Genomic DNA, 26,365 nt, shown 5'->3' on the forward strand with positions numbered 1-26,365 from the left:
GTCTGTAGCCAAACATTGTTGGCATTTTGTGGAAACATCATGTTGCGAAATGCAGCCCCATTGCGCTTCAAATATGAAATTGTCCATTCATGCACTACTCCTCCTTAGCACAGAACAATGCACTAGGATTTCAACATTCAGAGCTTTTGTCTATTTATTCTGGCTAGTAGGATAGCTGCATGGGAAACTGTTGCTCATGATGTATTTGTCAGGAGTCATTGTAATTTGTCCGTTTTTTCTCACAAGGCTGAAATATGTGCCCTCGCTTTGAAATGTTAGCAAGGTTTGTCTGTATTTCGTCCAACTATCTGTGCTAAAAAGTGATGGCTACAGCATATGTAATTTCTTCCACTTTTTGAGTGACCCAAAGTTCAAGCTGCTTGTCTAATTGGTGAAAATGCAATGTCTGTCTATCAGACTCACTTTGACTTTAAATGGCGTACCAAGACTTGTTCCTTTGCTTACGGCCATACCAGCCTGAATACGCCCGATCTCGTCTGATCTCGGAAGCTAAGCAGGATCGGGCCCGGTTAGTACTTGGATGGGAGACTGCCTGGGAATACCAGGTGCTGCAAGCTTTTTGTCCACTAGGGTGTGCTCTTGCATTATTTCATCAGCAACACTGCTTTGTAGTAAGCATTTGATGCTGAATTTATTACGATCAAAGTTCCTTGTGCTGTCAGGGAGCCTTTGATTTATGAGACAAATAAGAATATCGTTACTGAATGCAGCTTGTGTGTGCTTGGTACTCCTTCGCCCTGTTCAAATGATCAAAGGAAATCATGTTGGTGAGGAGTGGAACTGGACTGATGTCTGATGGCCCTGTGTTTTCCATGGTGGAATTAGAACCCTTCTTTTACAGAGTAAATCAAAAGCACAAGAGAATGTGAGATGTTATCGACAATAAATCAATTGGTTTCATGCATTTGTCTGTGTGTGTGTGTGTGTGTGTGTGTGTGTGTGTGTGTGTGTGTGTGTGTGTGTGTGTGTGTGTGTGTGTGTGTGTGTGTGTGTGTGTGTGTGTGTGTGTGTGTGTGTCTGAATGTGATTGTATTTCGTCATATCGCATACATTTGTGATATCAGACAGGTTAAGATATTAAAAAGTCATTGGTGATTTTTTTTCTACAGTGTTGCATGATGGGAATCTCGTGCTTCACTGATATAGTCTAGTAAACAAAATAAACTACTTTTTCACCACTCTGTCTGCAAGTGCATTCCTAAACGGCATTTAACGCAGGTCGATGTGATGTGATATTATCAGAACACAAAGTGGTTACCGTCAGCCGAAAATGTTGGCACTGGAGAGAGTTGCCCTCCACTGATGTATTCAAGTCATACTTACCTGGCAAGGGAGATACTGTGATCAAGAAGGCAGTTCACCCAGGGCGAGGCTCAGCCATTGCACTGCGACTGTGCTGACCCCTGCGAATTTCCCAAATGTGGAAATCTCGATTGCATAATTTATGGTAGTGGGGGACTGCGTTCGCGCTCTCCCCTGATGTCTTGTTTAATGATAAACTGTTGCTTGGCACCAGGCTTGAGGTAGACTTGAAAGTCAACTGACCGGGCTTATGAAGATCTTTCAAGTCAGTTGTGAAAGAGACGTTGTGGACCAATCGAAAGGTGGAAACATTTGTCTGTAGCCAAACATTGTTGGCATTTTGTGGAAACATCATGTTGCGAAATGCAGCCCCATTGCGCTTCAAATATGAAATTGTCCATTCATGCACTACTCCTCCTTAGCACAGAACAATGCACTAGGATTTCAACATTCAGAGCTTTTGTCTATTTATTCTGGCTAGTAGGATAGCTGCATGGGAAACTGTTGCTCATGATGTATTTGTCAGGAGTCATTGTAATTTGTCCGTTTTTTCTCACAAGGCTGAAATATGTGCCCTCGCTTTGAAATGTTAGCAAGGTTTGTCTGTATTTCGTCCAACTATCTGTGCTAAAAAGTGATGGCTACAGCATATGTAATTTCTTCCACTTTTTGAGTGACCCAAAGTTCAAGCTGCTTGTCTAATTGGTGAAAATGCAATGTCTGTCTATCAGACTCACTTTGACTTTAAATGGCGTACCAAGACTTGTTCCTTTGCTTACGGCCATACCAGCCTGAATACGCCCGATCTCGTCTGATCTCGGAAGCTAAGCAGGATCGGGCCCGGTTAGTACTTGGATGGGAGACTGCCTGGGAATACCAGGTGCTGCAAGCTTTTTGTCCACTAGGGTGTGCTCTTGCATTATTTCATCAGCAACACTGCTTTGTAGTAAGCATTTGATGCTGAATTTATTACGATCAAAGTTCCTTGTGCTGTCAGGGAGCCTTTGATTTATGAGACAAATAAGAATATCGTTACTGAATGCAGCTTGTGTGTGCTTGGTACTCCTTCGCCCTGTTCAAATGATCAAAGGAAATCATGCTGGTGAGGAGTGGAACTGGACTGATGTCTGATGGCCCTGTGTTTTCCATGGTGGAATTAGAACCCTTCTTTTACAGAGTAAATCAAAAGCACAAGAGAATGTGAGATGTTATCGATAATAAATCAATTGGTTTCATGCATTTGTCTGTGTGTGTGTGTGTGTGTGTGTGTGTGTGTGTGTGTGTGTGTGTGTGTGTGTGTGTGTGTGTGTGTGTGTGTGTGGTGTGTCTGAATGTGATTGTATTTCGTCATATCGCATACATTTGTGATATCAGACAGGTTAAGATATTAAAAAGTCATTGGTGATTTTTTTTCTACAGTGTTGCATGATGGGAATCTCGTGCTTCACTGATATAGTCTAGTAAACAAAATAAACTACTTTTTCACCACTCTGTCTGCAAGTGCATTCCTAAACGGCATTTAACGCAGGTCGATGTGATGTGATATTATCAGAACACAAAGTGGTTACCGTCAGCCGAAAATGTTGGCACTGGAGAGAGTTGCCCTCCACTGATGTATTCAAGTCATACTTACCTGGCAAGGGAGATACTGTGATCAAGAAGGCAGTTCACCCAGGGCGAGGCTCAGCCATTGCACTGCGACTGTGCTGACCCCTGCGAATTTCCCAAATGTGGAAATCTCGATTGCATAATTTATGGTAGTGGGGACTGCGTTCGCGCTCTCCCCTGATGTCTTGTTTAATGATAAACTGTTGCTTGGCACCAGGCTTGAGGTAGACTTGAAAGTCAACTGACCGGGCTTATGAAGATCTTTCAAGTCAGTTGTGAAAGAGACGTTGTGGACCAATCGAAAGGTGGAAACATTTGTCTGTAGCCAAACATTGTTGGCATTTTGTGGAAACATCATGTTGCGAAATGCAGCCCCATTGCGCTTCAAATATGAAATTGTCCATTCATGCACTACTCCTCCTTAGCACAGAACAATGCACTAGGATTTCAACATTCAGAGCTTTTGTCTATTTATTCTGGCTAGTAGGATAGCTGCATGGGAAACTGTTGCTCATGATGTATTTGTCAGGAGTCATTGTAATTTGTCCGTTTTTTCTCACAAGGCTGATATATGTGCCCTCGCTTTGAAATGTTAGCAAGGTTTGTCTGTATTTCGTCCAACTATCTGTGCTAAAAAGTGATGGCTACAGCATATGTAATTTCTTCCACTTTTTGAGTGACCCAAAGTTCAAGCTGCTTGTCTAATTGGAATGTCTGTCTATCAGACTCACTTTGACTTTAAATGGCGTACCAAGACTTGTTCCTTTGCTTACGGCCATACCAGCCTGAATACGCCCGATCTCGTCTGATCTCGGAAGCTAAGCAGGATCGGGCCCGGTTAGTACTTGGATGGGAGACTGCCTGGGAATACCAGGTGCTGCAAGCTTTTTGTCCACTAGGGTGTGCTCTTGCATTATTTCATCAGCAACACTGCTTTGTAGTAAGCATTTGATGCTGAATTTATTACGATCAAAGTTCCTTGTGCTGTCAGGGAGCCTTTGATTTATGAGACAAATAAGAATATCGTTACTGAATGCAGCTTGTGTGTGCTTGGTACTCCTTCGCCCTGTTCAAATGATCAAAGGAAATCATGCTGGTGAGGAGTGGAACTGGACTGATGTCTGATGGCCCTGTGTTTTCCATGGTGGAATTAGAACCCTTCTTTTACAGAGTAAATCAAAAGCACAAGAGAATGTGAGATGTTATCGATAATAAATCAATTGGTTTCATGCATTTGTCTGTGTGTGTGTGTGTGTGTGTGTGTGTGTGTGTGTGTGTGTGTGTGTGTGTGTGTGTGTGTGTATTTGTGTGTGTGTGTGTGTGTGTTTGTGATATGATTGTATTTCGTCATAATTTGTGATATCAGACAGGTTAAGATATTAAAAAGTCATTGGTGATTTTTTTCTACAGTGTTGCATGATGGGAATCTCGTGCTTCACTGATATAGTCTAGTAAACAAAATAAACTACTTTTTCACCACTCTGTCTGCAAGTGCATTCCTAAACGGCATTTAACGCAGGTCGATGTGATGTGATATTATCAGAACACAAAGTGGTTACCGTCAGCCGAAAATGTTGGCACTGGAGAGAGTTGCCCTCCACTGATGTATTCAAGTCATACTTACCTGGCAAGGGAGATACTGTGATCAAGAAGGCAGTTCACCCAGGGCGAGGCTCAGCCATTGCACTGCGACTGTGCTGACCCCTGCGAATTTCCCAAATGTGGAAATCTCGATTGCATAATTTATGGTAGTGGGGGACTGCGTTCCGCTCTCCCCTGATGTCTTGTTTAATGATAAACTGTTGCTTGGCACCAGGCTTGAGGTAGACTTGAAAGTCAACTGACCGGGCTTATGAAGATCTTTCAAGTCAGTTGTGAAAGAGACGTTGTGGACCAATCGAAAGGTGGAAACATTTGTCTGTAGCCAAACATTGTTGGCATTTTGTGGAAACATCATGTTGCGAAATGCAGCCCCATTGCGCTTCAAATATGAAATTGTCCATTCATGCACTACTCCTCCTTAGCACAGAACAATGCACTAGGATTTCAACATTCAGAGCTTTTGTCTATTTATTCTGGCTAGTAGGATAGCTGCATGGGAAACTGTTGCTCATGATGTATTTGTCAGGAGTCATTGTAATTTGTCCGTTTTTTCTCACAAGGCTGAAATATGTGCCCTCGCTTTGAAATGTTAGCAAGGTTTGTCTGTATTTCGTCCAACTATCTGTGCTAAAAAGTGATGGCTACAGCATATGTAATTTCTTCTCACTTTTTGAGTGACCCAAAGTTCAAGCTGCTTGTCTAATTGGTGAAAATGCAATGTCTGTCTATCAGACTCACTTTGACTTTAAATGGCGTACCAAGACTTGTTCCTTTGCTTACGGCCATACCAGCCTGAATACGCCCGATCTCGTCTGATCTCGGAAGCTAAGCAGGATCGGGCCCGGTTAGTACTTGGATGGGAGACTGCCTGGGAATACCAGGTGCTGCAAGCTTTTTGTCCACTAGGGTGTGCTCTTGCATTATTTCATCAGCAACACTGCTTTGTAGTAAGCATTTGATGCTGAATTTATTACGATCAAAGTTCCTTGTGCTGTCAGGGAGCCTTTGATTTATGAGACAAATAAGAATATCGTTACTGAATGCAGCTTGTGTGTGCTTGGTACTCCTTCGCCCTGTTCAAATGATCAAAGGAAATCATGCTGGTGAGGAGTGGAACTGGACTGATGTCTGATGGCCCTGTGTTTTCCATGGTGGAATTAGACCTTCTTTTACAGAGTAAATCAAAAGCACAAGAGAATGTGAGATGTTATCGACAATAAATCAATTGGTTTCATGCATTTGTCTGTGTGTGTGTGTGTGTGTGTGTGTGTGTGTGTGTGTGTGTGTGTGTGTGTGTGTGTGTGTGTGTGTGTGAATGTGATTGTATTTCGTCATATCGCATACATTTGTGATATCAGACAGGTTAAGATATTAAAAAGTCATTGGTGATTTTTTTCTACAGTGTTGCATGATGGGAATCTCGTGCTTCACTGATATAGTCTAGTAAACAAAATAAACTACTTTTTCACCACTCTGTCTGCAAGTGCATTCCTAAACGGCATTTAACGCAGGTCGATGTGATGTGATATTATCAGAACACAAAGTGGTTACCGTCAGCCGAAAATGTTGGCACTGGAGAGAGTTGCCCTCCACTGATGTATTCAAGTCATACTTACCTGGCAAGGGAGATACTGTGATCAAGAAGGCAGTTCACCCAGGGCGAGGCTCAGCCATTGCACTGCGACTGTGCTGACCCCTGCGAATTTCCCAAATGTGGAAATCTCGATTGCATAATTTATGGTAGTGGGGGACTGCGTTCGCGCTCTCCCCTGATGTCTTGTTTAATGATAAACTGTTGCTTGGCACCAGGCTTGAGGTAGACTTGAAAGTCAACTGACCGGGCTTATGAAGATCTTTCAAGTCAGTTGTGAAAGAGACGTTGTGGACCAATCGAAAGGTGGAAACATTTGTCTGTAGCCAAACATTGTTGGCATTTTGTGGAAACATCATGTTGCGAAATGCAGCCCCATTGCGCTTCAAATATGAAATTGTCCATTCATGCACTACTCCTCCTTAGCACAGAACAATGCACTAGGATTTCAACATTCAGAGCTTTTGTCTATTTATTCTGGCTAGTAGGATAGCTGCATGGGAAACTGTTGCTCATGATGTATTTGTCAGGAGTCATTGTAATTTGTCCGTTTTTTCTCACAAGGCTGATATATGTGCCCTCGCTTTGAAATGTTAGCAAGGTTTGTCTGTATTTCGTCCAACTATCTGTGCTAAAAAGTGATGGCTACAGCATATGTAATTTCTTCCACTTTTTGAGTGACCCAAAGTTCAAGCTGCTTGTCTAATTGGTGAAAATGCAATGTCTGTCTATCAGACTCACTTTGACTTTAAATGGCGTACCAAGACTTGTTCCTTTGCTTACGGCCATACCAGCCTGAATACGCCCGATCTCGTCTGATCTCGGAAGCTAAGCAGGATCGGGCCCGGTTAGTACTTGGATGGGAGACTGCCTGGGAATACCAGGTGCTGCAAGCTTTTTGTCCACTAGGGTGTGCTCTTGCATTATTTCATCAGCAACACTGCTTTGTAGTAAGCATTTGATGCTGAATTTATTACGATCAAAGTTCCTTGTGCTGTCAGGGAGCCTTTGATTTATGAGACAAATAAGAATATCGTTACTGAATGCAGCTTGTGTGTGCTTGGTACTCCTTCGCCCTGTTCAAATGATCAAAGGAAATCATGCTGGTGAGGAGTGGAACTGGACTGATGTCTGATGGCCCTGTGTTTTCCATGGTGGAATTAGAACCCTTCTTTTACAGAGTAAATCAAAAGCACAAGAGAATGTGAGATGTTATCGATAATAAATCAATTGGTTTCATGCATTTGTCTGTGTGTGTGTGTGTGTGTGTGTGTGTGTGTGTGTGTGTGTGTGTGTGTGTGTGTGTGTGTGTGTGTGTGTGTGTGTGTGTGTGTGTGTGTGTGTGTGTGTGTGTGTGTGTGTGTGTGTGTGTGTCTGAATGTGATTGTATTTCGTCATATCGCATACATTTGTGATATCAGACAGGTTAAGATATTAAAAAGTCATTGGTGATTTTTTTTCTACAGTGTTGCATGATGGGAATCTCGTGCTTCACTGATATAGTCTAGTAAACAAAATAAACTACTTTTTCACCACTCTGTCTGCAAGTGCATTCCTAAACGGCATTTAACGCAGGTCGATGTGATGTGATATTATCAGAACACAAAGTGGTTACCGTCAGCCGAAAATGTTGGCACTGGAGAGAGTTGCCCTCCACTGATGTATTCAAGTCATACTTACCTGGCAAGGGAGATACTGTGATCAAGAAGGCAGTTCACCCAGGGCGAGGCTCAGCCATTGCACTGCGACTGTGCTGACCCCTGCGAATTTCCCAAATGTGGAAATCTCGATTGCATAATTTATGGTAGTGGGGGACTGCGTTCGCGCTCTCCCCTGATGTCTTGTTTAATGATAAACTGTTGCTTGGCACCAGGCTTGAGGTAGACTTGAAAGTCAACTGACCGGGCTTATGAAGATCTTTCAAGTCAGTTGTGAAAGAGACGTTGTGGACCAATCGAAAGGTGGAAACATTTGTCTGTAGCCAAACATTGTTGGCATTTTGTGGAAACATCATGTTGCGAAATGCAGCCCCATTGCGCTTCAAATATGAAATTGTCCATTCATGCACTACTCCTCCTTAGCACAGAACAATGCACTAGGATTTCAACATTCAGAGCTTTTGTCTATTTATTCTGGCTAGTAGGATAGCTGCATGGGAAACTGTTGCTCATGATGTATTTGTCAGGAGTCATTGTAATTTGTCCGTTTTTTCTCACAAGGCTGATATATGTGCCCTCGCTTTGAAATGTTAGCAAGGTTTGTCTGTATTTCGTCCAACTATCTGTGCTAAAAAGTGATGGCTACAGCATATGTAATTTCTTCCACTTTTTGAGTGACCCAAAGTTCAAGCTGCTTGTCTAATTGGTGAAAATGCAATGTCTGTCTATCAGACTCACTTTGACTTTAAATGGCGTACCAAGACTTGTTCCTTTGCTTACGGCCATACCAGCCTGAATACGCCCGATCTCGTCTGATCTCGGAAGCTAAGCAGGATCGGGCCCGGTTAGTACTTGGATGGGAGACTGCCTGGGAATACCAGGTGCTGCAAGCTTTTTGTCCACTAGGGTGTGCTCTTGCATTATTTCATCAGCAACACTGCTTTGTAGTAAGCATTTGATGCTGAATTTATTACGATCAAAGTTCCTTGTGCTGTCAGGGAGCCTTTGATTTATGAGACAAATAAGAATATCGTTACTGAATGCAGCTTGTGTGTGCTTGGTACTCCTTCGCCTGTTCAAATGATCAAAGGAAATCATGCTGGTGAGGAGTGGAACTGGACTGATGTCTGATGGCCCTGTGTTTTCCATGGTGGAATTAGAACCCTTCTTTTACAGAGTAAATCAAAAGCACAAGAGAATGTGAGATGTTATCGATAATAAATCAATTGGTTTCATGCATTTGTCTGTGTGTGTGTGTGTGTGAATGTGATTGTATTTGTCATATGTACATTTGTGATATCAGACAGGTTAAGATATTAAAAAGTCATTGGTGATTTTTTTGTGTGTGTGTGTGTGTGTGTGTGTGTGTGTGTGTGTGTGTGTGTGTCTACAGTGTTGCATGATGGGAATTTTTTCTCGTGTTCACTGATGATAGTCTAGTAAACAAAATAAACTACTTTTTCACCACTCTGTCTGCAAGTGCATTCCTAAACGGCATTTAACGCAGGTCGATGTGATGTGATATTATCAGAACACAAAGTGGTTACCGTCAGCCGAAAATGTTGGCACTGGAGAGAGTTGCCCTCCACTGATGTATTCAAGTCATACTTACCTGGCAAGGGAGATACTGTGATCAAGAAGGCAGTTCACCCAGGGCGAGGCTCAGCCATTGCACTGCGACTGTGCTGACCCCTGCGAATTTCCCAAATGTGGAAATCTCGATTGCATAATTTATGGTAGTGGGGGACTGCGTTCGCGCTCTCCCCTGATGTCTTGTTTAATGATAAACTGTTGCTTGGCACCAGGCTTGAGGTAGACTTGAAAGTCAACTGACCGGGCTTATGAAGATCTTTCAAGTCAGTTGTGAAAGAGACGTTGTGGACCAATCGAAAGGTGGAAACATTTGTCTGTAGCCAAACATTGTTGGCATTTTGTGGAAACATCATGTTGCGAAATGCAGCCCCATTGCGCTTCAAATATGAAATTGTCCATTCATGCACTACTCCTCCTTAGCACAGAACAATGCACTAGGATTTCAACATTCAGAGCTTTTGTCTATTTATTCTGGCTAGTAGGATAGCTGCATGGGAAACTGTTGCTCATGATGTATTTGTCAGGAGTCATTGTAATTTGTCCGTTTTTTCTCACAAGGCTGATATATGTGCCCTCGCTTTGAAATGTTAGCAAGGTTTGTCTGTATTTCGTCCAACTATCTGTGCTAAAAAGTGATGGCTACAGCATATGTAATTTCTTCCACTTTTTGAGTGACCCAAAGTTCAAGCTGCTTGTCTAATTGGTGAAAATGCAATGTCTGTCTATCAGACTCACTTTGACTTTAAATGGCGTACCAAGACTTGTTCCTTTGCTTACGGCCATACCAGCCTGAATACGCCCGATCTCGTCTGATCTCGGAAGCTAAGCAGGATCGGGCCCGGTTAGTACTTGGATGGGAGACTGCCTGGGAATACCAGGTGCTGCAAGCTTTTTGTCCACTAGGGTGTGCTCTTGCATTATTTCATCAGCAACACTGCTTTGTAGTAAGCATTTGATGCTGAATTTATTACGATCAAAGTTCCTTGTGCTGTCAGGGAGCCTTTGATTTATGAGACAAATAAGAATATCGTTACTGAATGCAGCTTGTGTGTGCTTGGTACTCCTTCGCCCTGTTCAAATGATCAAAGGAAATCATGCTGGTGAGGAGTGGAACTGGACTGATGTCTGATGGCCCTGTGTTTTCCATGGTGGAATTAGAACCCTTCTTTTACAGAGTAAATCAAAAGCACAAGAGAATGTGAGATGTTATCGATAATAAATCAATTGGTTTCATGCATTTGTCTGTGTGTGTGTGTGTGTGTGTGTGTGTGTGTGTGTGTGTGTGTGTGTGTGTGTGTGTGTGTGTGTGTGTGTGTGTGTGTGTGTGTGTGTGTGTGTGTGTGTCTGAATGTGATTGTATTTCGTCATATTGTTTGTGATATCAGACAGGTTAAGATATTAAAAAGTCATTGGTGATTTTTTTCTACTGTGTTGCATGATGGGAATCTCGTGCTTCACTGATATAGTCTAGTAAACAAAATAAACTACTTTTTCACCACTCTGTCTGCAAGTGCATTCCTAAACGGCATTTAACGCAGGTCGATGTGATGTGATATTATCAGAACACAAAGTGGTTACCGTCAGCCGAAAATGTTGGCACTGGAGAGAGTTGCCCTCCACTGATGTATTCAAGTCATACTTACCTGGCAAGGGAGATACTGTGATCAAGAAGGCAGTTCACCCAGGGCGAGGCTCAGCCATTGCACTGCGACTGTGCTGACCCCTGCGAATTTCCCAAATGTGGAAATCTCGATTGCATAATTTATGGTAGTGGGGGACTGCGTTCGCGCTCTCCCCTGATGTCTTGTTTAATGATAAACTGTTGCTTGGCACCAGGCTTGAGGTAGACTTGAAAGTCAACTGACCGGGCTTATGAAGATCTTTCAAGTCAGTTGTGAAAGAGACGTTGTGGACCAATCGAAAGGTGGAAACATTTGTCTGTAGCCAAACATTGTTGGCATTTTGTGGAAACATCATGTTGCGAAATGCAGCCCCATTGCGCTTCAAATATGAAATTGTCCATTCATGCACTACTCCTCCTTAGCACAGAACAATGCACTAGGATTTCAACATTCAGAGCTTTTGTCTATTTATTCTGGCTAGTAGGATAGCTGCATGGGAAACTGTTGCTCATGATGTATTTGTCAGGAGTCATTGTAATTTGTCCGTTTTTTCTCACAAGGCTGATATATGTGCCCTCGCTTTGAAATGTTAGCAAGGTTTGTCTGTATTTCGTCCAACTATCTGTGCTAAAAAGTGATGGCTACAGCATATGTAATTTCTTCCACTTTTTGAGTGACCCAAAGTTCAAGCTGCTTGTCTAATTGGTGAAAATGCAATGTCTGTCTATCAGACTCACTTTGACTTTAAATGGCGTACCAAGACTTGTTCCTTTGCTTACGGCCATACCAGCCTGAATACGCCCGATCTCGTCTGATCTCGGAAGCTAAGCAGGATCGGGCCCGGTTAGTACTTGGATGGGAGACTGCCTGGGAATACCAGGTGCTGCAAGCTTTTTGTCCACTAGGGTGTGCTCTTGCATTATTTCATCAGCAACACTGCTTTGTAGTAAGCATTTGATGCTGAATTTATTACGATCAAAGTTCCTTGTGCTGTCAGGGAGCCTTTGATTTATGAGACAAATAAGAATATCGTTACTGAATGCAGCTTGTGTGTGCTTGGTACTCCTTCGCCCTGTTCAAATGATCAAAGGAAATCATGCTGGTGAGGAGTGGAACTGGACTGATGTCTGATGGCCCTGTGTTTTCCATGGTGGAATTAGAACCCTTCTTTTACAGAGTAAATCAAAAGCACAAGAGAATGTGAGATGTTATCGATAATAAATCAATTGGTTTCATGCATTTGTCTGTGTGTGTGTGTGTGTGTCTGAATGTGATTGTATTTCGTCATATCGCATACATTTGTGATATCAGACAGGTTAAGATATTAAAAAGTCATTGGTGATTTTTTTCTACAGTGTTGCATGATGGGAATCTCGTGCTTCACTGATATAGTCTAGTAAACAAAATAAACTACTTTTTCACCACTCTGTCTGCAAGTGCATTCCTAAACGGCATTTAACGCAGGTCGATGTGATGTGATATTATCAGAACACAAAGTGGTTACCGTCAGCCGAAAATGTTGGCACTGGAGAGAGTTGCCCTCCACTGATGTATTCAAGTCATACTTACCTGGCAAGGGAGATACTGTGATCAAGAAGGCAGTTCACCCAGGGCGAGGCTCAGCCATTGCACTGCGACTGTGCTGACCCCTGCGAATTTCCCAAATGTGGAAATCTCGATTGCATAATTTATGGTAGTGGGGGACTGCGTTCGCGCTCTCCCCTGATGTCTTGTTTAATGATAAACTGTTGCTTGGCACCAGGCTTGAGGTAGACTTGAAAGTCAACTGACCGGGCTTATGAAGATCTTTCAAGTCAGTTGTGAAAGAGACGTTGTGGACCAATCGAAAGGTGGAAACATTTGTCTGTAGCCAAACATTGTTGGCATTTTGTGGAAACATCATGTTGCGAAATGCAGCCCCATTGCGCTTCAAATATGAAATTGTCCATTCATGCACTACTCCTCCTTAGCACAGAACAATGCACTAGGATTTCAACATTCAGAGCTTTTGTCTATTTATTCTGGCTAGTAGGATAGCTGCATGGGAAACTGTTGCTCATGATGTATTTGTCAGGAGTCATTGTAATTTGTCCGTTTTTTCTCACAAGGCTGATATATGTGCCCTCGCTTTGAAATGTTAGCAAGGTTTGTCTGTATTTCGTCCAACTATCTGTGCTAAAAAGTGATGGCTACAGCATATGTAATTTCTTCCACTTTTTGAGTGACCCAAAGTTCAAGCTGCTTGTCTAATTGGTGAAAATGCAATGTCTGTCTATCAGACTCACTTTGACTTTAAATGGCGTACCAAGACTTGTTCCTTTGCTTACGGCCATACCAGCCTGAATACGCCCGATCTCGTCTGATCTCGGAAGCTAAGCAGGATCGGGCCCGGTTAGTACTTGGATGGGAGACTGCCTGGGAATACCAGGTGCTGCAAGCTTTTTGTCCACTAGGGTGTGCTCTTGCATTATTTCATCAGCAACACTGCTTTGTAGTAAGCATTTGATGCTGAATTTATTACGATCAAAGTTCCTTGTGCTGTCAGGGAGCCTTTGATTTATGAGACAAATAAGAATATCGTTACTGAATGCAGCTTGTGTGTGCTTGGTACTCCTTCGCCCTGTTCAAATGATCAAAGGAAATCATGCTGGTGAGGAGTGGAACTGGACTGATGTCTGATGGCCCTGTGTTTTCCATGGTGGAATTAGAACCCTTCTTTTACAGAGTAAATCAAAAGCACAAGAGAATGTGAGATGTTATCGATAATAAATCAATTGGTTTCATGCATTTGTCTGTGTGTGTGTGTGTGTGTGTGTGTGTGTGTGTGTGAATGTGATTGTATTTCGTCATATCGCATACATTTGTGATATCAGACAGGTTAAGATATTAAAAAGTCATTGGTGATTTTTTTCTACAGTGTTGCATGATGGGAATCTCGTGCTTCACTGATATAGTCTAGTAAACAAAATAAACTACTTTTTCACCACTCTGTCTGCAAGTGCATTCCTAAACGGCATTTAACGCAGGTCGATGTGATGTGATATTATCAGAACACAAAGTGGTTACCGTCAGCCGAAAATGTTGGCACTGGAGAGAGTTGCCCTCCACTGATGTATTCAAGTCATACTTACCTGGCAAGGGAGATACTGTGATCAAGAAGGCAGTTCACCCAGGGCGAGGCTCAGCCATTGCACTGCGACTGTGCTGACCCCTGCGAATTTCCCAAATGTGGAAATCTCGATTGCATAATTTATGGTAGTGGGGGACTGCGTTCGCGCTCTCCCCTGATGTCTTGTTTAATGATAAACTGTTGCTTGGCACCAGGCTTGAGGTAGACTTGAAAGTCAACTGACCGGGCTTATGAAGATCTTTCAAGTCAGTTGTGAAAGAGACGTTGTGGACCAATCGAAAGGTGGAAACATTTGTCTGTAGCCAAACATTGTTGGCATTTTGTGGAAACATCATGTTGCGAAATGCAGCCCCATTGCGCTTCAAATATGAAATTGTCCATTCATGCACTACTCCTCCTTAGCACAGAACAATGCACTAGGATTTCAACATTCAGAGCTTTTGTCTATTTATTCTGGCTAGTAGGATAGCTGCATGGGAAACTGTTGCTCATGATGTATTTGTCAGGAGTCATTGTAATTTGTCCGTTTTTTCTCACAAGGCTGAAATATGTGCCCTCGCTTTGAAATGTTAGCAAGGTTTGTCTGTATTTCGTCCAACTATCTGTGCTAAAAAGTGATGGCTACAGCATATGTAATTTCTTCCACTTTTTGAGTGACCCAAAGTTCAAGCTGCTTGTCTAATTGGTGAAAATGCAATGTCTGTCTATCAGACTCACTTTGACTTTAAATGGCGTACCAAGACTTGTTCCTTTGCTTACGGCCATACCAGCCTGAATACGCCCGATCTCGTCTGATCTCGGAAGCTAAGCAGGATCGGGCCCGGTTAGTACTTGGATGGGAGACTGCCTGGGAATACCAGGTGCTGCAAGCTTTTTGTCCACTAGGGTGTGCTCTTGCATTATTTCATCAGCAACACTGCTTTGTAGTAAGCATTTGATGCTGAATTTATTACGATCAAAGTTCCTTGTGCTGTCAGGGAGCCTTTGATTTATGAGACAAATAAGAATATCGTTACTGAATGCAGCTTGTGTGTGCTTGGTACTCCTTCGCCCTGTTCAAATGATCAAAGGAAATCATGCTGGTGAGGAGTGGAACTGGACTGATGTCTGATGGCCCTGTGTTTTCCATGGTGGAATTAGAACCCTTCTTTTACAGAGTAAATCAAAAGCACAAGAGAATGTGAGATGTTATCGATAATAAATCAATTGGTTTCATGCATTTGTCTGTGTGTGTGTGTGTGTGTGTGTGTGTGTGTGTGTGTGTGTGTGTGTGTGTGTGTGTGTGTGTGTGTGTGTGTGTGTGTGTGTGTGTGTGTGTGTGTGTGTGTGTGTGTGTGTGTGTGTGTGTGTGTGTGTGTGTGTGTGTGTGTGTGTCTGAATGTGATTGTATTTCTGTCATATTGTATTTCATACATTTGTGTGATATCAGACAGGTTAAGATATTAAAAAGTCATTGGTGATTTTTTTCTACAGTGTTGCATGATGGGAATCTCGTGCTTCACTGATATAGTCTAGTAAACAAAATAAACTACTTTTTCACCACTCTGTCTGCAAGTGCATTCCTAAACGGCATTTAACGCAGGTCGATGTGATGTGATATTATCAGAACACAAAGTGGTTACCGTCAGCCGAAAATGTTGGCACTGGAGAGAGTTGCCCTCCACTGATGTATTCAAGTCATACTTACCTGGCAAGGGAGATACTGTGATCAAGAAGGCAGTTCACCCAGGGCGAGGCTCAGCCATTGCACTGCGACTGTGCTGACCCCTGCGAATTTCCCAAATGTGGAAATCTCGATTGCATAATTTATGGTAGTGGGGGACTGCGTTCGCGCTCTCCCCTGATGTCTTGTTTAATGATAAACTGTTGCTTGGCACCAGGCTTGAGGTAGACTTGAAAGTCAACTGACCGGGCTTATGAAGATCTTTCAAGTCAGTTGTGAAAGAGACGTTGTGGACCAATCGAAAGGTGGAAACATTTGTCTGTAGCCAAACATTGTTGGCATTTTGTGGAAACATCATGTTGCGAAATGCAGCCCCATTGCGCTTCAAATATGAAATTGTCCATTCATGCACTACTCCTCCTTAGCACAGAACAATGCACTAGGATTTCAACATTCAGAGCTTTTGTCTATTTATTCTGGCTAGTAGGATAGCTGCATGGGAAACTGTTGCTCATGATGTATTTGTCAGGAGTCATTGTAATTTGTCCGTTTTTTCTCACAAGGCTGATATATGTGCCCTCGCTTTGAAATGTTAGCAAGGTTTGTCTGTATTTCGTCCAACTATCTGTGCTAAAAAGTGATGGCTACAGCATATGTAATTTCTTCCACTTTTTGAGTGACCCAAAGTTCAAGCTGCTTGTCTAATTGGTGAAAATGCAATGTCTGTCTATCAGACTCACTTTGACTTTAAATGGCGTACCAAGACTTGTTCCTTTGCTTACGGCCATACCAGCCTGAATACGCCCGATCTCGTCTGATCTCGGAAGCTAAGCAGGATCGGGCCCGGTTAGTACTTGGATGGGAGACTGCCTGGGAATACCAGGTGCTGCAAGCTTTTTGTCCACTAGGGTGTGCTCTTGCATTATTTCATCAGCAACACTGCTTTGTAGTAAGCATTTGATGCTGAATTTATTACGATCAAAGTTCCTTGTGCTGTCAGGGAGCCTTTGATTTATGAGACAAATAAGAATATCGTTACTGAATGCAGCTTGTGTGTGCTTGGTACTCCTTCGCCCTGTTCAAATGATCAAAGGAAATCATGCTGGTGAGGAGTGGAACTGGACTGATGTCTGATGGCCCTGTGTTTTCCATGGTGGAATTAGAACCCTTCTTTTACAGAGTAAATCAAAAGCACAAGAGAATGTGAGATGTTATCGATAATAAATCAATTGGTTTCATGCATTTGTCTGTGTGTGTGTGTGTGTGTGTGTGTGTGTGTGTGTGTGTGTGTGTGTGTGTGTGTGTGTGTGTGTGTGTGTGTGTGTGTGTGTGTGTGTGTGTGTGTGTGTGTGTGTGTGTGAATGTGATTGTATTTCGTCATATCGCATACATTTGTGATATCAGACAGGTTAAGATATTAAAAAGTCATTGGTGATTTTTTTTTTTTCTACAGTGTTGCATGATGGGAATCTCGTGCTTCACTGATATAGTCTAGTAAACAAAATAAACTACTTTTTCACCACTCTGTCTGCAAGTGCATTCCTAAACGGCATTTAACGCAGGTCGATGTGATGTGATATTATCAGAACACAAAGTGGTTACCGTCAGCCGAAAATGTTGGCACTGGAGAGAGTTGCCCTCCACTGATGTATTCAAGTCATACTTACCTGGCAAGGGAGATACTGTGATCAAGAAGGCAGTTCACCCAGGGCGAGGCTCAGCCATTGCACTGCGACTGTGCTGACCCCTGCGAATTTCCCAAATGTGGAAATCTCGATTGCATAATTTATGGTAGTGGGGGACTGCGTTCGCGCTCTCCCCTGATGTCTTGTTTAATGATAAACTGTTGCTTGGCACCAGGCTTGAGGTAGACTTGAAAGTCAACTGACCGGGCTTATGAAGATCTTTCAAGTCAGTTGTGAAAGAGACGTTGTGGACCAATCGAAAGGTGGAAACATTTGTCTGTAGCCAAACATTGTTGGCATTTTGTGGAAACATCATGTTGCGAAATGCAGCCCCATTGCGCTTCAAATATGAAATTGTCCATTCATGCACTACTCCTCCTTAGCACAGAACAATGCACTAGGATTTCAACATTCAGAGCTTTTGTCTATTTATTCTGGCTAGTAGGATAGCTGCATGGGAAACTGTTGCTCATGATGTATTTGTCAGGAGTCATTGTAATTTGTCCGTTTTTTCTCACAAGGCTGAAATATGTGCCCTCGCTTTGAAATGTTAGCAAGGTTTGTCTGTATTTCGTCCAACTATCTGTGCTAAAAAGTGATGGCTACAGCATATGTAATTTCTTCCACTTTTTGAGTGACCCAAAGTTCAAGCTGCTTGTCTAATTGGTGAAAATGCAATGTCTGTCTATCAGACTCACTTTGACTTTAAATGGCGTACCAAGACTTGTTCCTTTGCTTACGGCCATACCAGCCTGAATACGCCCGATCTCGTCTGATCTCGGAAGCTAAGCAGGATCGGGCCCGGTTAGTACTTGGATGGGAGACTGCCTGGGAATACCAGGTGCTGCAAGCTTTTTGTCCACTAGGGTGTGCTCTTGCATTATTTCATCAGCAACACTGCTTTGTAGTAAGCATTTGATGCTGAATTTATTACGATCAAAGTTCCTTGTGCTGTCAGGGAGCCTTTGATTTATGAGACAAATAAGAATATCGTTACTGAATGCAGCTTGTGTGTGCTTGGTACTCCTTCGCCCTGTTCAAATGATCAAAGGAAATCATGCTGGTGAGGAGTGGAACTGGACTGATGTCTGATGGCCCTGTGTTTTCCATGGTGGAATTAGAACCCTTCTTTTACAGAGTAAATCAAAAGCACAAGAGAATGTGAGATGTTATCGATAATAAATCAATTGGTTTCATGCATTTGTCTGTGTGTGTGTGTGTCTGAATGTGATTGTATTTCGTCATATCGCATACATTTGTGTGATATCAGACAGGTTAAGATATTAAAAAGTCATTGGTGATTTTTTTCTACAGTGTTGCATGATGGGAATCTCGTGCTTCACTGATATAGTCTAGTAAACAAAATAAACTACTTTTTCACCACTCTGTCTGCAAGTGCATTCCTAAACGGCATTTAACGCAGGTCGATGTGATGTGATATTATCAGAACACAAAGTGGTTCCCGTCAGCCGAAAATGTTGGCACTGGAGAGAGTTGCCCTCCACTGATGTATTCAAGTCATACTTACCTGGCAAGGGAGATACTGTGATCAAGAAGGCAGTTCACCCAGGGCGAGGCTCAGCCATTGCACTGCGACTGTGCTGACCCCTGCGAATTTCCCAAATGTGGAAATCTCGATTGCATAATTTATGGTAGTGGGGGACTGCGTTCGCGCTCTCCCCTGATGTCTTGTTTAATGATAAACTGTTGCTTGGCACCAGGCTTGAGGTAGACTTGAAAGTCAACTGACCGGGCTTATGAAGATCTTTCAAGTCAGTTGTGAAAGAGACGTTGTGGACCAATCGAAAGGTGGAAACATTTGTCTGTAGCCAAACATTGTTGGCATTTTGTGGAAACATCATGTTGCGAAATGCAGCCCCATTGCGCTTCAAATATGAAATTGTCCATTCATGCACTACTCCTCCTTAGCACAGAACAATGCACTAGGATTTCAACATTCAGAGCTTTTGTCTATTTATTCTGGCTAGTAGGATAGCTGCATGGGAAACTGTTGCTCATGATGTATTTGTCAGGAGTCATTGTAATTTGTCCGTTTTTTCTCACAAGGCTGATATATGTGCCCTCGCTTTGAAATGTTAGCAAGGTTTGTCTGTATTTCGTCCAACTATCTGTGCTAAAAAGTGATGGCTACAGCATATGTAATTTCTTCCACTTTTTGAGTGACCCAAAGTTCAAGCTGCTTGTCTAATTGGTGAAAATGCAATGTCTGTCTATCAGACTCACTTTGACTTTAAATGGCGTACCAAGACTTGTTCCTTTGCTTACGGCCATACCAGCCTGAATACGCCCGATCTCGTCTGATCTCGGAAGCTAAGCAGGATCGGGCCCGGTTAGTACTTGGATGGGAGACTGCCTGGGAATACCAGGTGCTGCAAGCTTTTTGTCCACTAGGGTGTGCTCTTGCATTATTTCATCAGCAACACTGCTTTGTAGTAAGCATTTGATGCTGAATTTATTACGATCAAAGTTCCTTGTGCTGTCAGGGAGCCTTTGATTTATGAGACAAATAAGAATATCGTTACTGAATGCAGCTTGTGTGTGCTTGGTACTCCTTCGCCCTGTTCAAATGATCAAAGGAAATCATGCTGGTGAGGAGTGGAACTGGACTGATGTCTGATGGCCCTGTGTTTTCCATGGTGGAATTAGAACCCTTCTTTTACAGAGTAAATCAAAAGCACAAGAGAATGTGAGATGTTATCGATAATAAATCAATTGGTTTCATGCATTTGTCTGTGTGTGTGTGTGTCTGAATGTGATTGTATTTCGTCATATCGCATACATTTGTGATATCAGACAGGTTAAGATATTAAAAAGTCATTGGTGATTTTTTTTCTACAGTGTTGCATGATGGGAATCTCGTGCTTCACTGATATAGTCTAGTAAACAAAATAAACTACTTTTTCACCACTCTGTCTGCAAGTGCATTCCTAAACGGCATTTAACGCAGGTCGATGTGATGTGATATTATCAGAACACAAAGTGGTTCCCGTCAGCCGAAAATGTTGGCACTGGAGAGAGTTGCCCTCCACTGATGTATTCAAGTCATACTTACCTGGCAAGGGAGATACTGTGATCAAGAAGGCAGTTCACCCAGGGCGAGGCTCAGCCATTGCACTGCGACTGTGCTGACCCCTGCGAATTTCCCAAATGTGGAAATCTCGATTGCATAATTTATGGTAGTGGGGGACTGCGTTCGCGCTCTCCCCTGATGTCTTGTTTAATGATAAACTGTTGCTTGGCACAGGCTTGAGGTAGACTTGAAAGTCAACTGACCGGGCTTATGAAGATCTTTCAAGTCAGTTGTGAAAGAGACGTTGTGGACCAATCGAAAGGTGGAAACATTTGTCTGTAGCCAAACATTGTTGGCATTTTGTGGAAACATCATGTTGCGAAATGCAGCCCCATTGCGCTTCAAATATGAAATTGTCCATTCATGCACTACTCCTCCTTAGCACAGAACAATGCACTAGGATTTCAACATTCAGAGCTTTTGTCTATTTATTCTGGCTAGTAGGATAGCTGCATGGGAAACTGTTGCTCATGATGTATTTGTCAGGAGTCATTGTAATTTGTCCGTTTTTTCTCACAAGGCTGATATATGTGCCCTCGCTTTGAAATGTTAGCAAGGTTTGTCTGTATTTCGTCCAACTATCTGTGCTAAAAAGTGATGGCTACAGCATATGTAATTTCTTCCACTTTTTGAGTGACCCAAAGTTCAAGCTGCTTGTCTAATTGGTGAAATGCAATGTCTGTCTATCAGACTCACTTTGACTTTAAATGGCGTACCAAGACTTGTTCCTTTGCTTACGGCCATACCAGCCTGAATACGCCCGATCTCGTCTGATCTCGGAAGCTAAGCAGGATCGGGCCCGGTTAGTACTTGGATGGGAGACTGCCTGGGAATACCAGGTGCTGCAAGCTTTTTGTCCACTAGGGTGTGCTCTTGCATTATTTCATCAGCAACACTGCTTTGTAGTAAGCATTTGATGCTGAATTTATTACGATCAAAGTTCCTTGTGCTGTCAGGGAGCCTTTGATTTATGAGACAAATAAGAATATCGTTACTGAATGCAGCTTGTGTGTGCTTGGTACTCCTTCGCCCTGTTCAAATGATCAAAGGAAATCATGCTGGTGAGGAGTGGAACTGGACTGATGTCTGATGGCCCTGTGTTTTCCATGGTGGAATTAGAACCCTTCTTTTACAGAGTAAATCAAAAGCACAAGAGAATGTGAGATGTTATCGATAATAAATCAATTGGTTTCATGCATTTGTCTGTGTGTGTGTGTGTCTGAATGTGATTGTATTTCGTCATATCGCATACATTTTGTGATATCAGACAGGTTAAGATATTAAAAAGTCATTGGTGATTTTTTTCTACAGTGTTGCATGATGGGAATCTCGTGCTTCACTGATATAGTCTAGTAAACAAAATAAACTACTTTTTCACCACTCTGTCTGCAAGTGCATTCCTAAACGGCATTTAACGCAGGTCGATGTGATGTGATATTATCAGAACACAAAGTGGTTCCCGTCAGCCGAAAATGTTGGCACTGGAGAGAGTTGCCCTCCACTGATGTATTCAAGTCATACTTACCTGGCAAGGGAGATACTGTGATCAAGAAGGCAGTTCACCCAGGGCGAGGCTCAGCCATTGCACTGCGACTGTGCTGACCCCTGCGAATTTCCCAAATGTGGAAATCTCGATTGCATAATTTATGGTAGTGGGGACTGCGTTCGCGCTCTCCCCTGATGTCTTGTTTAATGATAAAACTGTTGCTTGGCACCAGGCTTGAGGTAGACTTGAAAGTCAACTGACCGGGCTTATGAAGATCTTTCAAGTCAGTTGTGAAAGAGACGTTGTGGACCAATCGAAAGGTGGAAACATTTGTCTGTAGCCAAACATTGTTGGCATTTTGTGGAAACATCATGTTGCGAAATGCAGCCCCATTGCGCTTCAAATATGAAATTGTCCATTCATGCACTACTCCTCCTTAGCACAGAACAATGCACTAGGATTTCAACATTCAGAGCTTTTGTCTATTTATTCTGGCTAGTAGGATAGCTGCATGGGAAACTGTTGCTCATGATGTATTTGTCAGGAGTCATTGTAATTTGTCCGTTTTTTTCTCACAAGGCTGATATATGTGCCCTCGCTTTGAAATGTTAGCAAGGTTTGTCTGTATTTCGTCCAACTATCTGTGCTAAAAAGTGATGGCTACAGCATATGTAATTTCTTCCACTTTTGAGTGACCCAAAGTTCAAGCTGCTTGTCTAATTGGTGAAAATGCAATGTCTGTCTATCAGACTCACTTTGACTTTAAATGGCGTACCAAGACTTGTTCCTTTGCTTACGGCCATACCAGCCTGAATACGCCCGATCTCGTCTGATCTCGGAAGCTAAGCAGGATCGGGCCCGGTTAGTACTTGGATGGGAGACTGCCTGGGAATACCAGGTGCTGCAAGCTTTTTGTCCACTAGGGTGTGCTCTTGCATTATTTCATCAGCAACACTGCTTTGTAGTAAGCATTTGATGCTGAATTTATTACGATCAAAGTTCCTTGTGCTGTCAGGGAGCCTTTGATTTATGAGACAAATAAGAATATCGTTACTGAATGCAGCTTGTGTGTGCTTGGTACTCCTTCGCCCTGTTCAAATGATCAAAGGAAATCATGCTGGTGAGGAGTGGAACTGGACTGATGTCTGATGGCCCTGTGTTTTCCATGGTGGAATTAGAACCCTTCTTTTACAGAGTAAATCAAAAGCACAAGAGAATGTGAGATGTTATCGATAATAAATCAATTGGTTTCATGCATTTGTCTGTGTGTGTGTGTGTCTGAATGTGATTGTATTGTGTGTGTGTGTGTGTGTGTGTGTGTGTGTGTGTGTGTGTGTGTGTGTGTGTGTGTGTGTGTGTGTGTGTGTGTGTGTGTGTGTGTGTGTGTCTGATTGTCATTGTATTTCGTCATATCGCATACATTTGTGATATCAGACAGGTTAAGATATTAAAAAGTCATTGGTGATTTTTTTTCTACAGTGTTGCATGATGGGAATCTCGTGCTTCACTGATATAGTCTAGTAAACAAAATAAACTACTTTTTCACCACTCTGTCTGCAAGTGCATTCCTAAACGGCATTTAACGCAGGTCGATGTGATGTGATATTATCAGAACACAAAGTGGTTCCCGTCAGCCGAAAATGTTGGCACTGGAGAGAGTTGCCCTCCACTGATGTATTCAAGTCATACTTACCTGGCAAGGGAGATACTGTGATCAAGAAGGCAGTTCACCCAGGGCGAGGCTCAGCCATTGCACTGCGACTGTGCTGACCCCTGCGAATTTCCCAAATGTGGAAATCTCGATTGCATAATTTATGGTAGTGGGGGACTGCGTTCGCGCTCTCCCCTGATGTCTTGTTTAATGATAAAACTGTTGCTTGGCACCAGGCTTGAGGTAGACTTGAAAGTCAACTGACCGGGCTTATGAAGATCTTTCAAGTCAGTTGTGAAAGAGACGTTGTGGACCAATCGAAAGGTGGAAACATTTGTCTGTAGCCAAACATTGTTGGCATTTTGTGGAAACATCATGTTGCGAAATGCAGCCCCATTGCGCTTCAAATATGAAATTGTCCATTCATGCACTACTCCTCCTTAGCACAGAACAATGCACTAGGATTTCAACATTCAGAGCTTTTGTCTATTTATTCTGGCTAGTAGGATAGCTGCATGGGAAACTGTTGCTCATGATGTATTTGTCAGGAGTCATTGTAATTTGTCCGTTTTTTCTCACAAGGCTGATATATGTGCCCTCGCTTTGAAATGTTAGCAAGGTTTGTCTGTATTTCGTCCAACTATCTGTGCTAAAAAGTGATGGCTACAGCATATGTAATTTCTTCCACTTTTTGAGTGACCCAAAGTTCAAGCTGCTTGTCTAATTGGTGAAAATGCAATGTCTGTCTATCAGACTCACTTTGACTTTAAATGGCGTACCAAGACTTGTTCCTTTGCTTACGGCCATACCAGCCTGAATACGCCCGATCTCGTCTGATCTCGGAAGCTAAGCAGGATCGGGCCCGGTTAGTACTTGGATGGGAGACTGCCTGGGAATACCAGGTGCTGCAAGCTTTTTGTCCACTAGGGTGTGCTCTTGCATTATTTCATCAGCAACACTGCTTTGTAGTAAGCATTTGATGCTGAATTTATTACGATCAAAGTTCCTTGTGCTGTCAGGGAGCCTTTGATTTATGAGACAAATAAGAATATCGTTACTGAATGCAGCTTGTGTGTGCTTGGTACTCCTTCGCCCTGTTCAAATGATCAAAGGAAATCATGCTGGTGAGGAGTGGAACTGGACTGATGTCTGATGGCCCTGTGTTTTCCATGGTGGAATTAGAACCCTTCTTTTACAGAGTAAATCAAAAGCACAAGAGAATGTGAGATGTTATCGATAATAAATCAATTGGTTTCATGCATTTGTCTGTGTGTGTGTGTGTCTGAATGTGATTGTATTTCGTCATATCGCATACATTTGTGATATCAGACAGGTTAAGATATTAAAAAGTCATTGGTGATTTTTTTCTACAGTGTTGCATGATGGGAATCTCGTGCTTCACTGATATAGTCTAGTAAACAAAATAAACTACTTTTTCACCACTCTGTCTGCAAGTGCATTCCTAAACGGCATTTAACGCAGGTCGATGTGATGTGATATTATCAGAACACAAAGTGGTTCCCGTCAGCCGAAAATGTTGGCACTGGAGAGAGTTGCCCTCCACTGATGTATTCAAGTCATACTTACCTGGCAAGGGAGATACTGTGATCAAGAAGGCAGTTCACCCAGGGCGAGGCTCAGCCATTGCACTGCGACTGTGCTGACCCCTGCGAATTTCCCAAATGTGGAAATCTCGATTGCATAATTTATGGTAGTGGGGGACTGCGTTCGCGCTCTCCCTGATGTCTTGTTTAATGATAAAACTGTTGCTTGGCACCAGGCTTGAGGTAGACTTGAAAGTCAACTGACCGGGCTTATGAAGATCTTTCAAGTCAGTTGTGAAAGAGACGTTGTGGACCAATCGAAAGGTGGAAACATTTGTCTGTAGCCAAACATTGTTGGCATTTTGTGGAAACATCATGTTGCGAAATGCAGCCCCATTGCGCTTCAAATATGAAATTGTCCATTCATGCACTACTCCTCCTTAGCACAGAACAATGCACTAGGATTTCAACATTCAGAGCTTTTGTCTATTTATTCTGGCTAGTAGGATAGCTGCATGGGAAACTGTTGCTCATGATGTATTTGTCAGGAGTCATTGTAATTTGTCCGTTTTTTCTCACAAGGCTGATATATGTGCCTCGCTTTGAAATGTTAGCAAGGTTTGTCTGTATTTCGTCCAACTATCTGTGCTAAAAAGTGATGGCTACAGCATATGTAATTTCTTCCACCTTTTGAGTGACCCAAAGTTCAAGCTGCTTGTCTAATTGGTGAAAATGCAATGTCTGTCTATCAGACTCACTTTGACTTTAAATGGCGTACCAAGACTTGTTCCTTTGCTTACGGCCATACCAGCCTGAATACGCCCGATCTCGTCTGATCTCGGAAGCTAAGCAGGATCGGGCCCGGTTAGTACTTGGATGGGAGACTGCCTGGGAATACCAGGTGCTGCAAGCTTTTTGTCCACTAGGGTGTGCTCTTGCATTATTTCATCAGCAACACTGCTTTGTAGTAAGCATTTGATGCTGAATTTATTACGATCAAAGTTCCTTGTGCTGTCAGGGAGCCTTTGATTTATGAGACAAATAAGAATATCGTTACTGAATGCAGCTTGTGTGTGCTTGGTACTCCTTCGCCCTGTTCAAATGATCAAAGGAAATCA

The 26,365-nt window shown here is 42.7% G+C and overlaps 33 non-coding genes across 33 annotated transcripts; all 33 read left to right on the top strand.

The window, feature by feature from the left end:
* The first annotated feature begins 459 nt into the window (after nt 1-459).
* On the top strand, nt 460-578 carry LOC124044616. The gene has a single exon (XR_006840592.1). It is a non-coding gene; the product is annotated as a 5S ribosomal RNA (ribosomal RNA).
* Nucleotides 579-1,336: 758 nt separating this feature from the next.
* On the top strand, nt 1,337-1,500 carry LOC124044727. The gene has a single exon (XR_006840672.1). It is a non-coding gene; the product is annotated as a U1 spliceosomal RNA (small nuclear RNA).
* Nucleotides 1,501-2,096: 596 nt separating this feature from the next.
* Nucleotides 2,097-2,215, top strand: LOC124044627. Its single transcript, XR_006840603.1, has one exon. It is a non-coding gene; the product is annotated as a 5S ribosomal RNA (ribosomal RNA).
* A 733-nt stretch (nt 2,216-2,948) lies between these two features.
* LOC124044756 lies at nt 2,949-3,110 on the top strand. The gene has a single exon (XR_006840700.1). It is a non-coding gene; the product is annotated as a U1 spliceosomal RNA (small nuclear RNA).
* A 588-nt stretch (nt 3,111-3,698) lies between these two features.
* LOC124044639 lies at nt 3,699-3,817 on the top strand. Its single transcript, XR_006840614.1, has one exon. It is a non-coding gene; the product is annotated as a 5S ribosomal RNA (ribosomal RNA).
* Nucleotides 3,818-4,547: 730 nt separating this feature from the next.
* On the top strand, nt 4,548-4,710 carry LOC124044763. The gene has a single exon (XR_006840707.1). It is a non-coding gene; the product is annotated as a U1 spliceosomal RNA (small nuclear RNA).
* A 597-nt stretch (nt 4,711-5,307) lies between these two features.
* On the top strand, nt 5,308-5,426 carry LOC124044650. The gene has a single exon (XR_006840625.1). It is a non-coding gene; the product is annotated as a 5S ribosomal RNA (ribosomal RNA).
* Nucleotides 5,427-6,141: 715 nt separating this feature from the next.
* Nucleotides 6,142-6,305, top strand: LOC124044728. Its single transcript, XR_006840673.1, has one exon. It is a non-coding gene; the product is annotated as a U1 spliceosomal RNA (small nuclear RNA).
* Nucleotides 6,306-6,901: 596 nt separating this feature from the next.
* LOC124044661 lies at nt 6,902-7,020 on the top strand. Its single transcript, XR_006840636.1, has one exon. It is a non-coding gene; the product is annotated as a 5S ribosomal RNA (ribosomal RNA).
* A 776-nt stretch (nt 7,021-7,796) lies between these two features.
* LOC124044729 lies at nt 7,797-7,960 on the top strand. The gene has a single exon (XR_006840674.1). It is a non-coding gene; the product is annotated as a U1 spliceosomal RNA (small nuclear RNA).
* Nucleotides 7,961-8,556: 596 nt separating this feature from the next.
* LOC124044673 lies at nt 8,557-8,675 on the top strand. Its single transcript, XR_006840647.1, has one exon. It is a non-coding gene; the product is annotated as a 5S ribosomal RNA (ribosomal RNA).
* A 711-nt stretch (nt 8,676-9,386) lies between these two features.
* Nucleotides 9,387-9,550, top strand: LOC124044730. Its single transcript, XR_006840675.1, has one exon. It is a non-coding gene; the product is annotated as a U1 spliceosomal RNA (small nuclear RNA).
* Nucleotides 9,551-10,146: 596 nt separating this feature from the next.
* Nucleotides 10,147-10,265, top strand: LOC124044685. The gene has a single exon (XR_006840658.1). It is a non-coding gene; the product is annotated as a 5S ribosomal RNA (ribosomal RNA).
* A 745-nt stretch (nt 10,266-11,010) lies between these two features.
* On the top strand, nt 11,011-11,174 carry LOC124044731. The gene has a single exon (XR_006840676.1). It is a non-coding gene; the product is annotated as a U1 spliceosomal RNA (small nuclear RNA).
* A 596-nt stretch (nt 11,175-11,770) lies between these two features.
* Nucleotides 11,771-11,889, top strand: LOC124044696. Its single transcript, XR_006840663.1, has one exon. It is a non-coding gene; the product is annotated as a 5S ribosomal RNA (ribosomal RNA).
* Nucleotides 11,890-12,558: 669 nt separating this feature from the next.
* On the top strand, nt 12,559-12,722 carry LOC124044732. Its single transcript, XR_006840677.1, has one exon. It is a non-coding gene; the product is annotated as a U1 spliceosomal RNA (small nuclear RNA).
* A 596-nt stretch (nt 12,723-13,318) lies between these two features.
* On the top strand, nt 13,319-13,437 carry LOC124044707. Its single transcript, XR_006840664.1, has one exon. It is a non-coding gene; the product is annotated as a 5S ribosomal RNA (ribosomal RNA).
* Nucleotides 13,438-14,120: 683 nt separating this feature from the next.
* On the top strand, nt 14,121-14,284 carry LOC124044733. Its single transcript, XR_006840678.1, has one exon. It is a non-coding gene; the product is annotated as a U1 spliceosomal RNA (small nuclear RNA).
* A 596-nt stretch (nt 14,285-14,880) lies between these two features.
* On the top strand, nt 14,881-14,999 carry LOC124044719. Its single transcript, XR_006840665.1, has one exon. It is a non-coding gene; the product is annotated as a 5S ribosomal RNA (ribosomal RNA).
* Nucleotides 15,000-15,806: 807 nt separating this feature from the next.
* LOC124044735 lies at nt 15,807-15,970 on the top strand. Its single transcript, XR_006840680.1, has one exon. It is a non-coding gene; the product is annotated as a U1 spliceosomal RNA (small nuclear RNA).
* Nucleotides 15,971-16,566: 596 nt separating this feature from the next.
* Nucleotides 16,567-16,685, top strand: LOC124044723. The gene has a single exon (XR_006840668.1). It is a non-coding gene; the product is annotated as a 5S ribosomal RNA (ribosomal RNA).
* A 764-nt stretch (nt 16,686-17,449) lies between these two features.
* LOC124044736 lies at nt 17,450-17,613 on the top strand. The gene has a single exon (XR_006840681.1). It is a non-coding gene; the product is annotated as a U1 spliceosomal RNA (small nuclear RNA).
* Nucleotides 17,614-18,209: 596 nt separating this feature from the next.
* LOC124044734 lies at nt 18,210-18,328 on the top strand. The gene has a single exon (XR_006840679.1). It is a non-coding gene; the product is annotated as a 5S ribosomal RNA (ribosomal RNA).
* Nucleotides 18,329-18,995: 667 nt separating this feature from the next.
* LOC124044737 lies at nt 18,996-19,159 on the top strand. Its single transcript, XR_006840682.1, has one exon. It is a non-coding gene; the product is annotated as a U1 spliceosomal RNA (small nuclear RNA).
* A 596-nt stretch (nt 19,160-19,755) lies between these two features.
* LOC124044745 lies at nt 19,756-19,874 on the top strand. Its single transcript, XR_006840690.1, has one exon. It is a non-coding gene; the product is annotated as a 5S ribosomal RNA (ribosomal RNA).
* Nucleotides 19,875-20,540: 666 nt separating this feature from the next.
* On the top strand, nt 20,541-20,704 carry LOC124044738. Its single transcript, XR_006840683.1, has one exon. It is a non-coding gene; the product is annotated as a U1 spliceosomal RNA (small nuclear RNA).
* A 594-nt stretch (nt 20,705-21,298) lies between these two features.
* On the top strand, nt 21,299-21,417 carry LOC124044757. Its single transcript, XR_006840701.1, has one exon. It is a non-coding gene; the product is annotated as a 5S ribosomal RNA (ribosomal RNA).
* A 666-nt stretch (nt 21,418-22,083) lies between these two features.
* LOC124044758 lies at nt 22,084-22,245 on the top strand. Its single transcript, XR_006840702.1, has one exon. It is a non-coding gene; the product is annotated as a U1 spliceosomal RNA (small nuclear RNA).
* Nucleotides 22,246-22,843: 598 nt separating this feature from the next.
* LOC124044768 lies at nt 22,844-22,962 on the top strand. Its single transcript, XR_006840711.1, has one exon. It is a non-coding gene; the product is annotated as a 5S ribosomal RNA (ribosomal RNA).
* Nucleotides 22,963-23,737: 775 nt separating this feature from the next.
* On the top strand, nt 23,738-23,901 carry LOC124044739. The gene has a single exon (XR_006840684.1). It is a non-coding gene; the product is annotated as a U1 spliceosomal RNA (small nuclear RNA).
* A 597-nt stretch (nt 23,902-24,498) lies between these two features.
* Nucleotides 24,499-24,617, top strand: LOC124044779. Its single transcript, XR_006840718.1, has one exon. It is a non-coding gene; the product is annotated as a 5S ribosomal RNA (ribosomal RNA).
* A 665-nt stretch (nt 24,618-25,282) lies between these two features.
* LOC124044755 lies at nt 25,283-25,446 on the top strand. The gene has a single exon (XR_006840699.1). It is a non-coding gene; the product is annotated as a U1 spliceosomal RNA (small nuclear RNA).
* Nucleotides 25,447-26,041: 595 nt separating this feature from the next.
* LOC124044791 lies at nt 26,042-26,160 on the top strand. The gene has a single exon (XR_006840728.1). It is a non-coding gene; the product is annotated as a 5S ribosomal RNA (ribosomal RNA).
* The last annotated feature ends 205 nt before the right edge of the window (nt 26,161-26,365 follow it).

The sequence above is a fragment of the Oncorhynchus gorbuscha genome, linkage group LG09, assembly GCF_021184085.1.
Source record: "Oncorhynchus gorbuscha isolate QuinsamMale2020 ecotype Even-year linkage group LG09, OgorEven_v1.0, whole genome shotgun sequence".
In the NCBI taxonomy this organism is placed as follows: domain Eukaryota; kingdom Metazoa; phylum Chordata; class Actinopteri; order Salmoniformes; family Salmonidae; genus Oncorhynchus; species Oncorhynchus gorbuscha.